The sequence below is a fragment of the Muntiacus reevesi genome, chromosome 18 (assembly GCF_963930625.1).
Source record: "Muntiacus reevesi chromosome 18, mMunRee1.1, whole genome shotgun sequence".
Taxonomy (NCBI): Eukaryota; Metazoa; Chordata; class Mammalia; order Artiodactyla; family Cervidae; genus Muntiacus; species Muntiacus reevesi.
Window position 1 is genome coordinate 45,727,457 of NC_089266.1, and position 17,190 is coordinate 45,744,646.

The 17,190-nt window shown below is 41.7% G+C and overlaps 1 protein-coding gene and 1 pseudogene across 1 annotated transcript in view; both read right to left on the reverse strand.

The window, feature by feature from the left end:
* The window catches only part of ASIC2 (acid sensing ion channel subunit 2), a 1,197,965-nt gene that overhangs the window by 1,131,708 nt on the left and 49,067 nt on the right, over nucleotides 1–17,190 (reverse strand). The window lies entirely within an intron of this gene.
* Nucleotides 12,910–13,028, reverse strand: LOC136150340 (U4 spliceosomal RNA; annotated as a pseudogene).

The window sequence follows — 17,190 nt, forward strand, 5'->3', positions numbered from 1 at the left end:
GGCTGAATGAGACGCGGTTGCCCTTGAGGAACTCACAGTCCAGCGAGGGAGAAAGATATGTGAGCAGACACAAAGAGGTGAGGTGAGCAGCGCGTCCACTGGGGAACAAAGAACAGGGAGCACCGCCCCCAAGTACTTCCTGCTTCCCTCACCGAGAGGCCTTGATGGCGAGGCACCTCCTGACTCAACAACAGCTTGCAGAAAGAGGACAGCTGGATCCCAGGAAGTGAGCACATCATGGTTCAGACATCAACAGTATAAATTCCCAATTCAAGAGAACAACAGCAATAATAAAATGCAGGGAAAACGTGTCTTAGAATTAAGGAATGCTCTCACTTTGCCCAGAGTTGATGTGGAAGATTTCCTAAAGATCATGGCACTTGAGCTGAACCTGAAGGACAAGGGGAAAACGTGTCAAGGGGAAGACCTTGGGAGACAAACTGCTCCCAGCTGGTGATGTTTTTTCCCCTAAGAGTCCCTCAAACAAACACCAGCTCCACAAAAGCAGGATTCAGGTTGCTGTGATGGCGGCTCTGTTCACAACATCTAGAAGAAAACACAGTCGGTACTCAATGTGCAGAAGAGGTAACAAGCCCATCAGGATGAGACTCCACATACTGTATGTATGTGTTAGTCACTCAGTCGTATCCAGCTCTTTGTGACCCCGTGGACTGTAGCCCACCATGCTCCTCTGTCCATGGGATTCTCCAGGCAAGAATATTGGAATGGGTACCCATTCCCTTCTCCAGGAGATCCTCCCAACCCAGGGATCAAACTTGGATCTTCTGCCCTGCAGGCAGATTCTTTACCATCTGAGCCACCAGGGAAGCCCAAGACTGTACGTAGATGCCTCTACATGCTCCTGGAAGTCTGGCCTCTATCAGCCGAGTGCTGAGTTCTTTGTGAAATGTACCCAGTGCCCCATCCTGGGTTCTTTCTCAGGAAGACAGAGAGGGGTACAACAAGTTTTCCAAGGGCTCTCAGTGGGCTGGAGAAGATGACAAATGAGTGGCATCCATATCTACTATGTGATACCATGGCTCCGATGGGGAAAACGGGAAGGAAGAGCAGACAAGCTTGATGGAGGAAGTGACACTAAGCTGAGATTTAGAGGATGAGCAGGAGATTAGCCTGGCAGAGCAGGGATGATCATGTGATGGAAAGAACAGCAGCTCCAGCCAAAAAGGAGCTTGTCATCTCCAGGGACTGCAAACAGTTTAATGTGACCTGGAGTGCAGACCTGGATGTAGGATGCATGGGAGATCTGGTTGGTGGAGGGACACGGGGGCCAAATCACACAGACACACCTTTGACGGACCTGGATCATGTTTGATGGGAGAACCATTTAATGGATTCAAGTTCCCAGATATTTGCTATCCACTTTGCATGGCTCCTCTGACTGGACCACTTTTTCTCACCCTCAGAACGGGGAACACAGTCATCACAGGGCCATCGAAGGGCGAATTCAAAGCCAGGGCAGGGAGAGGGAGAAGACATGCATAACATTACCTTAATTTAACGTTCTTCTTTTTATCAATCGGTGATTAATAGGTATTACATTTCCCCCCCATCCATTCTCAAGAGAGGTGTTATAATAACATGTCAGGGAGGTGTGGATAAGCGGCGTTATGGAGCCTGGTTTATAATGCAGTTTGGAACAGATGCTAACGTCCCGATTATGCATTCCAGCATCATTTATACTCAGCTCCGTGGTGTGGTAAGGCTCCTGGCATCATAATTCTCCAAAGCAGTTGCTATTAATCACTCATTCATTATTAAAACACATTGTATTCATTCTGCTTGACAACGAGTGCAGGGAGGGCTCTGTTTTTCCAGAGCGGTTATCTCCAGACTTGTCAAATTATCTCCAGTCTCAGCCCAGAGGATCTCTAGTCCTCCAGGATGGCTGAGAGTTCCGCAGAGACATCTCAGCACGGACAGGAACTTGGGACTCAGAAGAGACATATCCTATCCAAGGGATACACATCTGCAAGAGAGCACAAGCCTCCCAGAAACCAAGACCATCTCTCCTCCCGAGTGCCTCCTCTGCCCACCTCTCCCTCTAAGTTGAAAGCCCCATTTCCCTGAAGGAGAACTCTGCTGGACTTTTTTATATCCATGGGTTTCTCAGCATCACCTGGGAGCCAGGGTTCTGCCTCCAAACTCACTTATCATAAAAAGACATTGGGGGTCATAGTCGAATACAAAGGGAACTCTGCTTAACACACTGTGGCAACCTGAATGGAAAGAAGTCCAAAAGGGAGGGAATGTATGTATATGTGCGGCTGATTCATTTTGCTGTATGGTAGAAACTAACACTAAAGCAATTATAGGGGCTTCCCTGGAAGCTCAGTTGGTAAAGAATCTGCCTGCAATGCAGGAGACCCTGTTTCCATTCCTGGGTCAGAAAGATCTGCTGCAGAAGGGATAGGCTACCCACTCCAGTATTCTTGGGCTTCCCCTGTGGCTCAGCCGGTAAAGAATCTGCCTGCAATGTGGGAAACCTGGGTTCGACCCCTGGGTTGGGAAGATCCCCTGGAGAAGGGAAGGCTACCCACTCCAGTATTCTGGCCTGGAGAATTCCACGGACTGTATAATCCATGGGGTCGCAAAGAGTCAGACACAACTGAGCAACTTTCACCTTCACTTTCACTTTTCAAAGCAATTATGCATGCTGTGCGTGCTAAGTCATTTCAGTCATGTCCAACTGTTTGTGACCCTATAGACCACAGCCAGCCAGGCTCCTCTGTCCATGGGATTCTCCAGAGAAGAATACTGGAGTGGATTGCCATGCCCTCCTCCGGGGGATCTTCCTGACCCAGGGATCGAACTTGCATTCCCTTACTTCTGCATTAGGAGGGGGTTCTTTACCACTAGCACCACCTGGGAAGCCCTATACTCCAATAAAAATTAATTAAAAAACACAAGGGCTCTGGGTCAGGTCCCTTGTCTTCTACCACTAGCTGTATGATCTTAGATAAGAAATCTAACATTTTTGTCCCTCTGTGTCATCAGCTGTACATGGAGTTGTAATAATAGGACCAATCTCATAGAATTGCTGTCAGGATTAATGAATTAATTTTAACAAAGCCCTTATAAGATGTCTGAACATCATTCACATCGGACCTTGTTATGATTTATTAAGACAATCCTAACATTTCCAAGATGCCCCACACAGTCTCTTATGGTGGGGGGCGGGGAGCGTGGAGGAACCATCCATTCATTCATTCCATAAAGAGCGGATGAGCATCCCAAATGTGCCAGGCATCATTTTACGTACCAGACACACAGAGTCCTGTAAGGCAAGACCCTTACTTCAAGGAGCCCGAAAGCTAGTGAGGCAGCTGCACTTAGAGCATAGAGGTCTGAAAGTCCCTCCAGCTTTTCCCTGAAGCCTCAGCATTTAGTTGCACCCTACCTGGAAGGTGAGCAGGGCAGAGATTATTATATCTTTCACGGTAGCAAACACCCCATGCTCCCCTCTGGGTGTTAGAATAGTGGCTAAAGTTCTTGAAGGTTCCCACACTTTGAATGAAGTATTTCAGTCTAAAAATGTACAGAGGAAAAATAAATAAATAAAAATAAAATAAAAATTAAAATGTACAGAGGATAACTTAATGAATAAATAGAATATTATAAAGGCCTCTGAATTCTTCTTTTTGTGCCATCCAATGATAACCACCAGTCTCAAATCAGGTATTAGGATTTCCATGCTTTTTAAAAGCATTTACCATAAAAGTACAAACCTATAAACAGTGTATGTTTCTGTTTATATGTTTTCAAAATTGACATAAATGATACTACACTGTACATCTTCTGCAGCTTGGTTTTTTAAGGAAAGCATTTTGTCATGGAAAAGTTCAAATATAAGTAAACAGAATAGTATAGTGAGGATGAATAAACTACAAGGACTTACTGTATAGTAGAGGGAACTATACGCCATATCCTGTGATAAACCATCATGAAAAAGAATGCATATATAACTGAATATAAGCTGCATGGCAAAAATTAACACAACATTTAAAAAAAAAAAGAAAACTATACTTCAATAAAAAATAAAGTAGCCTGGGTACCTATTACCCAGGTTTCCCAGGTGGCTCAGTGGTAAAGAATCCACCTGCAACGCAGGAGACACAAGAGACGCAGGTTCTATCCCTGAGTCAGGAAGATCCCCTGGAAAAGGAAATGGCAACCCACTCCAGTATTCTTGCCTGGGAAATCCCATGGACAGAGGAGCTTGACAGGCTACAGTCCATGGGCTTGTTAAAGAGTTGGACACTACTGAGTGACTGCATATACAGTACCCACTACCCAGCTCCAATGATCAACATCTAATTTTTTTTTTTTTTGGGGGGGGGGTCATGCCAGGACTTCATTATGGGATGCAGGATCTTTAGTTTCAGTATAAAAAATAAAGGATCTAATCCCCAGACCAGGGATCAAATCCAGGCCCCCTGCACTGGGAGCATGCAATCTTTTTTTTTCTTTTTTTTAACTTTGTATTTTTTTATTTCAGAGTAAAGTTCTGGCAGAAATATTTTTTTAAAAAAAGACAAATTTTTTCTACCGCTGCAAGGGAACAAGTAGAACTTGCACTCTAAACAATTAGTTTCCACTGAGCCTCGCCCTCAAGAAGCTTAGTAACATTTTACTGTGGATGCATTTACATCAACTGGTACCATTTTCAATTAGTTAATTTTCACACTAAATTTTTTAATGACTTTTGTAATTATCTAAACAATGCTTCACAAACCTTGAAGTTGATTCAAATGACAGAGACACCAGGTTACATTTAGGTGAAATAATTGCTGTATTAAAGCAGAGTTCTCAGTTTTCCCCCTTGTCTCTACTTTCTCACTTCTCACTCTATTTTATAATTTTATTTCATCTATTTTTGGCTGTGCTGGATTTTCTGCATTGCTGCACGGGATGTATCGAGCAGAGGCTTCTCTCTAGTTGTGCCCGGGCTTCTGGTTTGGGTGACTTCTCTTGTTGTGGGCAACAGACTGTGGGCTTCAGGAGTCACAGCACACAGCCATGGCTCTAGAACACAGGCTGCTCTTGTGGCGCGCAGCCTGCGGGCACGCAATCTCAACCACCGGACCATCAGGGAAGTTCTTATCTGGTTATTCTTCATGCACCTGTACTGACATCAATTCTACCTCAGTCTCACTCAATTATACTTTACAATCCTGTTTTAAAATAAATTTTACATACATTTGAATGCATAATCTTAACTGTACACATTTCAAAAATAGATCCACCATGTATCACTATTTCTATCAAGACAGAGAACACTCTCATCTCTTACAAAAAATACTCTCCTTTCCCCAAAGTCTTTTTCTCTTCCACCATCCTGCCCCCTAGAAAACCAACTGTTTTGATCTTAGATTGCAACGGCCTGTTCTATAACTGCATATAAATAGGCTCAGAGAGTCTACAGTCATTTGTATCCTTTCAGGGGGAAGAAGCATCACATTTCTGAGATTCATCCACATTGTTTCATACATCGAAAGATGGCTTCACCTTATTGAGAAGAGTATTCCACGGTACAAATATAGCATGGTTTGTTGATTCATTCTCCTGGTCATGAACATATGGGCTGCTTCCAATTCTTGGCTACTGTGATTAAAGTTGCTAAGAACACTTATATATTACCTTTTTGTGGTTATTTGTTTGAATGTCTCTTGGATGAAGGAGTGGAATTGCTGAGTCAGAGAGTAGGTGCAGTTTACTTTTTTAAAAAATATTTTATTGAAGTACAGTTGATTTACAGTGTTTGCTAATTTCTCCCACACAGCAAAGTGATTCATAGAGGAATATGGTTATCACATGATGATTTATCACAGGATATTGAATATAGTTCCCTGTGCTATACAGTAGGATCTTATTGCTTATATATCCTATATGAACTAGTTTGCATCTGCTCCTCCCAAACTCACAATCCTTCCCTCCCTTAGCAATCACAAGTCTTTTCTCTATACCGATGAGTTTATTTCTGTTTTGTAGATATGTTCATATTGTGTCATACTTTAGATCCCATGTATAAGTGATACAATATGGCATCTGTCTTTCTCTTTCTGACTTACCTTCACTTGGTATGATCATCTCTAGGTCCATCCACATTGCTGTGAATGGCAGTATTTCACTCTTTTTTAGGAGGTTGTTTCAACTGTTTGAAAAATTACCAATCTTTTTTAGAAGATGGCCATGCCATTGGACTCCCTTTCCAGCGACGTGAGAGCATTCCGGTTGCCCCAACAGCCTGACCAACCCCTGTTGTCAGGCATGTTTCACTGTTCAAGACTGTTGCTTCTTCTTATTGAGTTGTCGTTCTATCATTTTTATTTTATTTTTTGATTGGATGATGATTGCTTTACAATGTTGTGTTGGTTCCTGTCGCACAACAACATGAATTAGCCCTAAGTGTACATAAGTCCTCTCCCCCTTGACCCCCTTCCCACCCCTCACCCCATGCCACCCCTCTAGGTTGTTACAAAGCACCAGGTTGAGCTCCCTGTGTTATAAAGCAACTTCCCACTATCTATTTTACATGTGGTAGTGTACAGTCCTTTTTATATTCTGAATAGAAGCTCTTTGTCAGAAATATGTTTTGGAAAATTTTCTCCAAGTCTATCTGTTCATTTTTTTTTTTTTTTTTTTAGTTGGAGGCTAATTACTTCACAACATTTCAGTGGGTTTTGTCATACATTGACATGAATCAGCCATAGAGTTACACGTATTCCCCATCCCGATCCCCCCTCCCACCTCCCTCTCCACCCGACTCCTCTGGGTCCTCCCAGTGCACCAGGCCCGAGCACTTGACTCATGCATCCCACCTGGGCTGGTGATCTGTTTCACCATAGATAATATACATGCTGTTCTTTCGAAACATCCCACCCTCACCTTCTCCCACAGTTTTATAATGATATAATTCCATTTAGCAGAGTTCTTGTTTGCTTTTTTTTTGTTTTTTTTAATTGGTAATGTTTTCTGAATTTTGTCATAGAAATCTTTGTTTACCTTTTGGATCTTTTCTTAAAAATTACAATTTTATTTATTTGCTCTTTTTTGGCACGGCCTTGTAGTATGCAGGATCTTAGTGCCCTGATCAAGGATCAAACCCGAACACCAAAAGTGGAAGCACGGAGCCTTAACCACTACACTGCCAAGGAAGTCCCCTTAAATTTTGTAATTTTAAATTCTACACTTAGGTCTAAGATCCATGAAATATTATGGTGTGAGGTAGGGGACTGAGCTTATTTTTTCACCATACAGATACTCTGTGATTTTAGCACCATTTGTTGAAAACGCTTTCCTTCCTCCCTTGAATTACTTTATTGCTTTTGTGAAAAATTAATTAACCATATACATATATGTCTATGTACTATCTCGCAGGCTGCATTAATCCATGTGCCTATCCTTATGCTGATAACAAACTGTTATCAAGCTGTGTTAATGACTGTAGCTTTATATTAAGTCCTGAAGGCAAGCAGTGTGTTTTCCAGCTTTGTTCTTTTTTAAGGGTGTTATTATTTGGCTATTCAAGATCATTTGCGTATCCATATAATTTTAGAATTAGCTTATCTACTTCTATTTTTAAAAAGCCTTTTGGCATTGTGATTTGAATTACACTGAACTGCAGATCACATCGTGACAACACTGGACTTTCCACTCACACAAATATAGTATATCCTCCCATTTTTAACATCTTTTAAATTTTTTCTTAGCAATGTCAAATAATTTTTAGTAGAAAGGATTCACATATCTTCTCTTCAATGCATTGCTAACTATAATTTTTAAGATATCATGAAAAATGATTTTTTTATTTCCCAATTCTTTTTCTGCCAATATATAGATAAATAATTGATTTTTGTTTATGTATTATGTATCCTGAAATATGGGGCTTCCCCAATGGCTCAGCGGTAAAGAATCTGCCTGTAATGCAGGAGATGCGGGAGCTGCGGGTTTGATCCCTGGGTCAGGAAGATCTCCTGGAGAAGGAAACAGCAACCCACTCCAGTATTCTTGCCTAGGAAAGCCCAAGGACAGAGGAGCCTGGTGGGCTACAGTCCAAAGGGTCACAAGATGTCAGACAGACTGAATGACTAAGCACATTGAACACATCCTGAAATACTGGTAAATCCATTTAAATAGTTCTAGGCGCTTTCTTCATTAATGCCTTAAGGTATTCTTTAAAAATAGTATGGTGTCTGTGAGTCTGAATTCTTTAAAATAATTAAGTATAATTTTTGTTTATAATTATGGATAGTATAAAATTCTCCCTTTTGAATCTTTACACTTTTAATTCATCTTGTATCATTGAACAGACTAGAACTTCCATACAACACTGAATAGAAGGTTCAACATCCATGCCTTTTTATCTGATCTTAGGGGGAAAACACTCAGTGCTTCATCATTAAGTATTAACTGTAGGTATTTTGTAGATGCCCTTTATCAGATTGAGTATTCTGGTTTGCTAGATGATATCTATTCTAGTCTGCTTGCTGAGAAGCTTTGTCATGAGTGAAAGTTGGATCTGGTTAAATGCTTTTTCTCCTCATTCATGGTTTTCTACTTTATTTTTCATTTAGCAGATTACATCGATTAATTTTTGAGTGTTGAATCAAACCTGTATTTCTAGAATAAACTTTGATCATGATATCGTATACTTTTTATATATTTCTGAAGATGTGTCAATATTTTGTTAAAGATTTTTGCATCTGTGTTGGAATGTTTTCTTACATTGTCCTTGTCTTGATTTGATAGCAGGTTTTAACTCATAAAATGATTAACGCACGTTTTTTCTTCCTCTTTTTTCTGAGTTTGTGTATTTCTTTCAAATGACTGATAGAATTCACCTGTGAAACCATGGAGTTCCAGAGTTTGTTAGCAGATTTTATAGGTACAGAGCCATTCAGAATTCTCTTATCACCTTGTGTCAGATTTGTTTTGTTGGTCAGTTGGTCAGTTGAGTTTTTCAAGGCATGTGCCCATTTTGTCTGACCTGTAGAATGTGTTGGCATAATGGTCTCATAATATTTCCTTTCTACCCTTTTAAGGTCTGTAGGACCTAGAGTGGCAGTGATTCAATGCCTGCTAAATGAAATCATTAATAATTTTTGTTTCCTTTCTGTGTTCCTTTTGCATTTCCTAGTCTTGTTAAGAGTCTATCAAATTTATTAATCTTTAAAAATTTTTGACTTTGCCAATTTTATTTCTTGATTTTTTGTTCTTTGATTTCTGCTCTCATCTATGCTACTACTTCCACCCACTTACTTTAATTTGTTTGTCTTTCTGACCTCCTACGATGGGAATTCAGATCATTAATTGTTATTCCTTTCTTCATAAGACAAACATTCAAAGCTACCATTTGGTCCTCTAAACATTGGCTTAGCTGCATCTCTCACATATTTATTTGGATATTAATTAATAAACACTAACAAAGAATTATACAAATAAAATAGTACAAAGAGCACCCGTATAATATCTTTTATACAGATTCACTTAATATTTCTCTCCATTTGCTTGGCATGTGTGTGTGTATAATTATTTTCTGAAACATCTGAGAGTAATTTAAAAACATCTTAGACCTTTACCTTTAAGTACTTACATGTGTATTTTCACGAGTAGGAATGGTTTCTTCTATAACCACTGCAATTAGCAAACTCACACATTTATATTTATGTTCTACTTTTAACTGATATACCAGTCATATTCCAAATGTGTCAGTTTACCTAAAAAGGTCCTTAATAGTATCTCTCTCTCCTCCAGTACAAGATTTTATCTTGCTGTCAAGGCTTTTTAGCCTTAGCTAATCTGGAATGTTTTCACAAGCTTTCTTTGTATTTCTGCATAGAAATCTGTCCATCTGGGGATGTGTGAGATTTCCTGGTGATTAGATTAAGGCCGTACACTCTTAGGACAGCGCCTCTGGAGAAACACTGTCCGTTTCTTCCTAAGTAGTGATGTTAAATTTGATCATTCAGTCAAGGTGCTGCCAAATTTTTTCAGAATACACTTATCAGTTTTTCTCCTTTTAACTAGTTATCAGTATGTAGGAAAAACACTTAAAAATCATGTCAATGTCTTGCTCTCAGCAAAACCTCCTCCTGGATTTAGTATCTGCTGGTGATTCTTCTATGACCCACGTTTACCATGGTGATTGCAAAATAATGACTCCAAGCGCTAGCTTCAGCCCTTAGCACTGTAGTAGAAACTAGAGCTTCCTTTCCCCTGGATTCATGTGTGTGTGTGTATATGTGTCTCATCAATGTATTGGATGTACTTATCTATTTATTATCTGTCTATTATGAATGTGGATTCACGATTCCCTACTTTCGCAGGGCTCATCACTCATTACCCTTTGTAATTATTTTGGTGCTCATGCGTGCTTGCTTATGTGCATGCCTGCTCAATCGCTTAAAGCATCTGACTCTTTGTGACCCCATGGACTGTACCTCACCAGGCTCCTTTGTCCATGGGATTTTCTAAGCAATGATACTGGAGGGGGTTGCATTTCCTCCTCCAGGGGAATCTTCCTGACCCAGGAATGGAATCTGAATCTCCAATGTTCCCTACATTAGCAAGCAGATTCTTTATCACTGTGCCAGCTAGGAAGCTCATTTTCGTGCTCATGTTGTATCAGATTTGATCAATGGGAGCTCCTCAAAGCTGGCTCCAGTTCATTCGGTTTCTCCACTGGGTCATATGCCATTGTGGTGAATATACCAAAACTATTTTTGCATCCTATTGTCAATCGCCATTAGGCTGTCCATGCATTCACATATGTATGAGCACTGCCATCATATGAATTCCCATGCATATCTCCTATGAACACGCATGTTCCAAGACAGAGCTAAGCCTAAAAACTCTGGTTCTTAGGATATGAGAATCGCCTTTCTTGATCACAACTATTTTGACCATAACTATTTGAACATAACTTTCTTGATCATAGCTATTCACTAACATAACAAAATAAGTAATTTTGCCAATTTACACTTTCATCAACAGTGAATGAGTTTATACAAACATCCTTCCCAACACTTGGTAATGTTACACAAACTCACACACACAAACACACAGCACATTTGTCATTTAACAGGTTTTAAATAGAAACTCATCACTGTATAAATCTACATCTTTTCAGATGTGCATGGGCCACTAAGCCTTCCTCTTGGGAACTTTAGACATTCATCTACTTTACTCTCATTTTTTAAGTTGAAAAATGAAAACTCTGATGCATTAAGTGACATGCCCTAGATCACAGAGCTGTCATGAATTAGACATGAATCCAGGCATGCTAACACCAAAAAAAAAGCAAAATTTCTATCCATCTAACCATTCTGACACTGTGTAGATTTATGACTAAGAGGATGTGTCAATTTACATGGTGTGTGTACAAAATGGGTGGAAGAGTTCTTTTTTTAATTAACATTTTGGTTTGAGGTCTTCAAAGCTATTCTGAGATAAATATAACCTTCGAGGTAAATCACCCACAATGTACCTTTTACCCCCAATCTTTTTCTGAGCAAAGTTAAACTAAAATGAATGAAAATCCCCACAACCTTGGAGAGACGTCCTAAGGAGACAGTCCTCCACAGCAGGGCTTATTTTTCAGTGTGGGTTTATAGCCTGAGCAAATGCGCATGGCATCAAGTCAGCCTCAGCAGCTTTTCTTTGCCTCTCTCTCCAGCATCCTGTGTGAGACACTGCTCCCAATGACGAGAGGCCCCAGAGCATGGGCCCAATTCAAGGCCAGGAACCACTCAAGGAAAGCTGCATCCTCCGCTTACCCCCGGAAACCACGGCTCCTCCTGGCCTGCGGCTTTCTCGGCTCTGCTTGCCCACTACCCTCATGCCTGCCTGCTCGCCCAGCCTCATCACCCTCTCTGCCTGGGGATCACTCATTAGCCTGGGATTAGCAGCTGTGGCCACAGCGGGGCGGGCAAAGCCCTGTGCCCTGGGCTGTGGCCGCAGAGAACTGTCTGGGGAGGGAGGGCTCAGCTGTCCAAGGGCCAGGCACATGTCAGATCCAATTTGGGAGAGGATCTTGTTAAGCTTCCTTATCTGATGACTCCTTTAAAAAAAAAAAAAATCATCAGTTAAGAATATTTTGCAATGTCTACCAGGCACCCTTGCTCAGGTCAGATAATGTTTCCTGTCAAGAATATATTGTTTCCCATCAGTCACTTGGTTCAAGGGGATTTGATTAGTCACGGAGGACTTACATATAAGCCTTGCTGGTCACTAATTGTCTTTGACCTTCAAAAGCTTTGGGGCTTATTTCTGGGACTGCAGAGTCCAGCATCTCCACAAGTAAAGGGCACAGAGCTGGGTTTAATTTTAATTTTTAAAAAATTTTATTTTGTATTAGAGTATACCCAATTACTATTGGCTGTGAGAGTTTCCGGTGAACAGTGAAGGGACTCAGCCAATTGTTAAGTTACAATGAGTTAAATTCTACGGTACAATAGAGTGATTCAGTTATACATGGACACACATTCTTTTTTATATTCTTTTCTGTTATGATTTATCACAGGATATTGAATATAGCCCCCTATGCTATACTGTAGAAGCTAGTTTTTTTTCATTCATTTCTAATTGAAGGATAACGGCCTTAAAGTATTGGGTTGGTTTCTGCCAAACACCAACATGAAGCAGGCATAGGTATACCTACGTTCCCTCCCTCTTGAACATCCCACCCCTCTCAGTTGTCACAGAGCTCTGGTTTGAGAGGAACTTGGTGTTCACCTAGTTTACTGTGTTGATAGACTAGCTTGCATCTGCTAACCCCAAACTCCGCCTGTATCCCTCCCCGAGTCACCATCCCCTTGGCAACCACCAGTCCACTCTCTGTGAGCTGGTTTCCGTTTCATAGATAAGTTCATGGGTGTCATATTTGGATTCCACATATAAGTGATATCATATAGTATTTGTCTTTCTCTTTCTGTTGGAAAAGTTTTCAATTAGCAATGATCCTGCCTCATATAACCCCACTGGCTACGATACTGCCACTCCACAAAACTTGCCTCTCTCTTTCTGACTTACTCCACTTAGTTTGACAATCTCTAGTTCCATCCATGTTGCGGCAAATGGCACTTTTCATTCTTTTTTATGGCTGAATAGTATTCCACTGTATATATGTACCACATCTGCTTTATCCATTCATTCTTCAATGGACATTTATGTTGTTTCCATGGCTTGGTTCAGAGCTGATTTTCAGCCCTACTTGTTACCCTTTCAGAACCATAAGCATCAAAAAAACAAAATTGGGTGCCAAAAATAGTAAAACCAACTGCTTGTGAAACAGTCCTTTCCTACATGCTAGCAGTGGCATAAGTTGTTCTAGCCCTGTTGAAAAGGAATTTTCCAGAAGGTACCAAAACTCACAAAAGCATATGTACTCTGACATTCTACCCATGGGGTTTTCCAAGGAGAAAAGTGGGGCTAAAACCAATTATCTATCTGTCATGGGCTAGGCATGCTTATAGTCACTGTGCTACTATTTCTGCACATCAATCTTTTGACACATACCCTTACTCCCATCTTATAGAAGAGGAAGCTAGTAAAGGGCTAATGACTTATCTAAAGCTGCAGCATTATTACGAGGGAGAAACTGCATTCAAATTCCATCTGCCTGAGCCCAATCCCCCGTTTCTTCCTCGGTAAAATATTGCCTTGTGAGGAGGTCTATGCATGAACATCTTCACTGCAGCATTACTTATACTAGCAAAATGTGAGAAAAGAAAAAGTGGCTCATAACAGGAAAATGTTGGGTAAATTATGGGAAATTAACCCCATGGATTATTTTGCCTTTTTATAAATAATAATTTTAAAGGTTATTTAGCAGTGTCAGGAAAAGCATATCATACAACATTAAGACAAGAGAACAGAACACAAAAGTATTCCTAGGTTATCATTATAACTATATTAAAATGCATATCCATATGGAAAAATTGCTCCTGGGAACTTGGAAAATAAATGACTTTTTAAAGATATTAGTAACTAAATATAATTTCTCAAAATACCCATTATTGTTATGAAGTTGTATTTCAAGACAGGCACTTGTTTGGGTGGGAAGAATAAATATATTCAGGATGGAAAGGACCAGAATTTGAATACTAGCAATTTTATACTCTAAATTTGTGAAACTGAGCAATTTATGTATAATCCCTGAGCCTCAGTCTTTTCCATCGGTAAACAGTGATAATAAGTTTAACTTCACAAGGTCAGAATGCAAATTAAATAAGTTAAAACACATGCAAACACTGAGCCTGATGCAATAAATCCATTAACAAAAATACCATCCACAATAAATTCATTAGCCAAAAATAAATTAAAATGATGGTCCTTCTTAAGTGTCCACCCCCTCCAAACTTGCCTGTAAGTTTCTGTACCCCTGAACAGAAAGTGATCTTTCAGCCCACACACATATACATGCTCACAGGGCAGTCAAGGGAGGGGAATAAACAGAGGAATTCACCCCTGGCCAGTGTCATTCTCTGCTCAAACCAGCCACAGATCTGATGCTTCACCAGTGCCGAATGCATTATATATTAATCCCTGGGCTCTGCAGCGAAGCCCACACATGAAACTAACCCTGTCCTGCTCCTCTGGGCATTTACCAGATAAGACCTTGTTACAGGCTGGGCAGTGAAGCTCCCTGAAGCTTCTTATAATGAATGTCCTCGCTCTATAAGACATCATAGGTTCTGGTCTGTGGGGCTGTTGGGGAAAATTTTCCCCAGCTTCAATATTGCTAAGAGAACAGGAGACATTCGACAGGACAAGCGAGACCTATTAATGTTTGTCCACGGTGTTAACAGCAGTGCAATCATGCTCTCTAAACTTGAACTTGCTCTCTGTCCTGTTCCTACTTCCCAAATCAAATGCAGGGTCAAGGGACTGGAGAGTGAGAGGACAGAGCTAAATAAGCACAGATGGGTTTCTGGCAATCAGCGGCACCCAGACCCGCAGGAGAATCTACACCTGGGCTCTGAAGCACAGACCCTAAGCTCACAGTGGCAGGTGACCCCTTGGTTAGAGTGAACAATCTGCTCCCCCCGCCAAGGAGGTACACTCTCTGCCTCCAGCCATGGCCCAGAGAGGGGGGCGAGGGAAAAGAGAGTGATGAGATCAACAGAGAACAACATCACCAAAAATTTACTATTGATCCCGTAAGAGGAGCCTAAGCTTGCTGATTTGATCCTCACCACCTGCCAGGAAGACATTGCTACCCATCATTTTAAAGAGGAGACCCAGGTTGGATGCATGAGACAAGTGCTTGGGCCTGGTGCACTGGGAAGACCCAGAGGGATCAGGTGGAGAGGGAGGTGGGAGGGGGGATCGGGATGGGGAATACATGTAAATCCATGGCTGATTCATGTCAATGTATGGCAAAAACCACTACAATGCTGTAAAGTAATTAGCCTCCAACTAATAAAAATAAATGAAAAAATAAATAAATAAAGAGGAAACCGAGGCTGCAGACCGGCATTAGTCATCTATGAGCTAGGTGCTTCCTCCAGGCAAGGAGCGAGGACCTCTAAGAAGACACGAAAGACAGAAAGGGGGATTTCCTGTTCTGCTGTGACGCTGGTCTCCTGGGGCTCCTCAGAACGCACTATTCCCTTGGGCAGATGCTCACAGATCAAGAAGAAATTGGCAATGCCCTTGTCCAAGCCATCTGCTCCTTCTCGTGATCACCAACTTGAATGAAACAAACCTGGTGCCAGGATTTGGAACAGCGCTTTCAAGGGCCGCACACAGAACCACTCTTGCCTCCCAGCGAAAGGAGGCTCCCTGGGCATCCACCAGTTCAGAGGAGTGTGCGCTCCGCCTGCTCTCGATGCAAGCAAGGATACCCTGGTGGGGCTGGACGGGCAGGGGGAGGGACTGCTGCCAGGGTGATCCCTACTTCCCCAGGAGTAGGAAGAGCATAGTATATGGATTCAGGACACACACACACACACATACACAGACACACGACTGAAACTGACATTACCACTTGCTTGCTGTGTGTTTCAGGCCTGTGGTCCCCAACCATTTGGGAATCAGGGTCCAGTTTCATGGAAGACAATTTTTCCATAGACCAGGGGTGGGATTTCGGGATGATTCAAGTGCAATTTGCTTATTATGCATATTATTTCTAATCTAATGTGGCTGCTGATCTGACAGGAGGTACTAGTCCAGGGCCCAGAGGTTGGGGATCCCTGTTTTAGACCACTCTACTAAGCTCTTAGATCCTCATCTGCAGAAAAGACTTTGGGGTGGGGGTGGGTAGCTAAAAGTGAATCAGGTGTCAGGTGGAGACTACAACTAGCCCAGTGCCTGACCCATAAGCAATGTTCTTTTCCCCAGAACAATGTTTCTGGGCTGAGGACAGTGAGGGTTCGTGGAGTTAAAAAAAGAAAACAAAAGCCTAACAAACAAAAACAGGAGATCAAGCGTCCTGAGAGGTGGGTGACAGATTCAGTCTGTTATTCAAAGAGTGATGGTTCAGGCCCAGCCAACACCATCCCCCTCATCTCAGAGCTCATGAGAAAACCACAGGGAATGACTGAGAGAGATGAGCCAAAGGAGGGACAGAGGTTAGGGAGAATGACAAGAAAGCCCAACAGCTATCAGAACATTTTGAGTATTTCCGTCCAATTTTGATTTTATAGCCCAGGGCTATGTCTCATGAGCAGGCTTCGCAGATGGCATAGCAGTAAAGATTCTGCCTGCTAATGCAAGAAATGCAGGAGACCTGTGTTCGATCCCTGGGCCAGGAAGATCCCCTCAAGGGGAAAAGGGCAACCCATTCCAGTATTCTTGCCTGAAGAATTCCATGGACAGAAGAGCCTGATGGGCTGCAGTCCACAGGGTCACAAAGAGTCAGACACAACTGAGCTCACACGTTCATATGTCTCATGAGCAAAGTGCACAGCCTATGGTTAAGGCCTTGTAGAAATGGGCGCCCAAAAGATTTCTAGGAATCACTTAAGACTGCTTCCCCTTACATGCTCATGTCAGCGATCAGTCCCCTTGTGGGTCAGCATATTAATTCAAGCCAAATTCATTCTGCCTCCATTTCAGCTCTTTTCTCCTTTAGTTCTCTCTGGGTGCTAGCTTGAAAGTGGAACATGAAACTGAAAGTGTTAGTCACTCAGCTGTGTCCAACTCTTTGCAACCCTATGGACTGTAGCC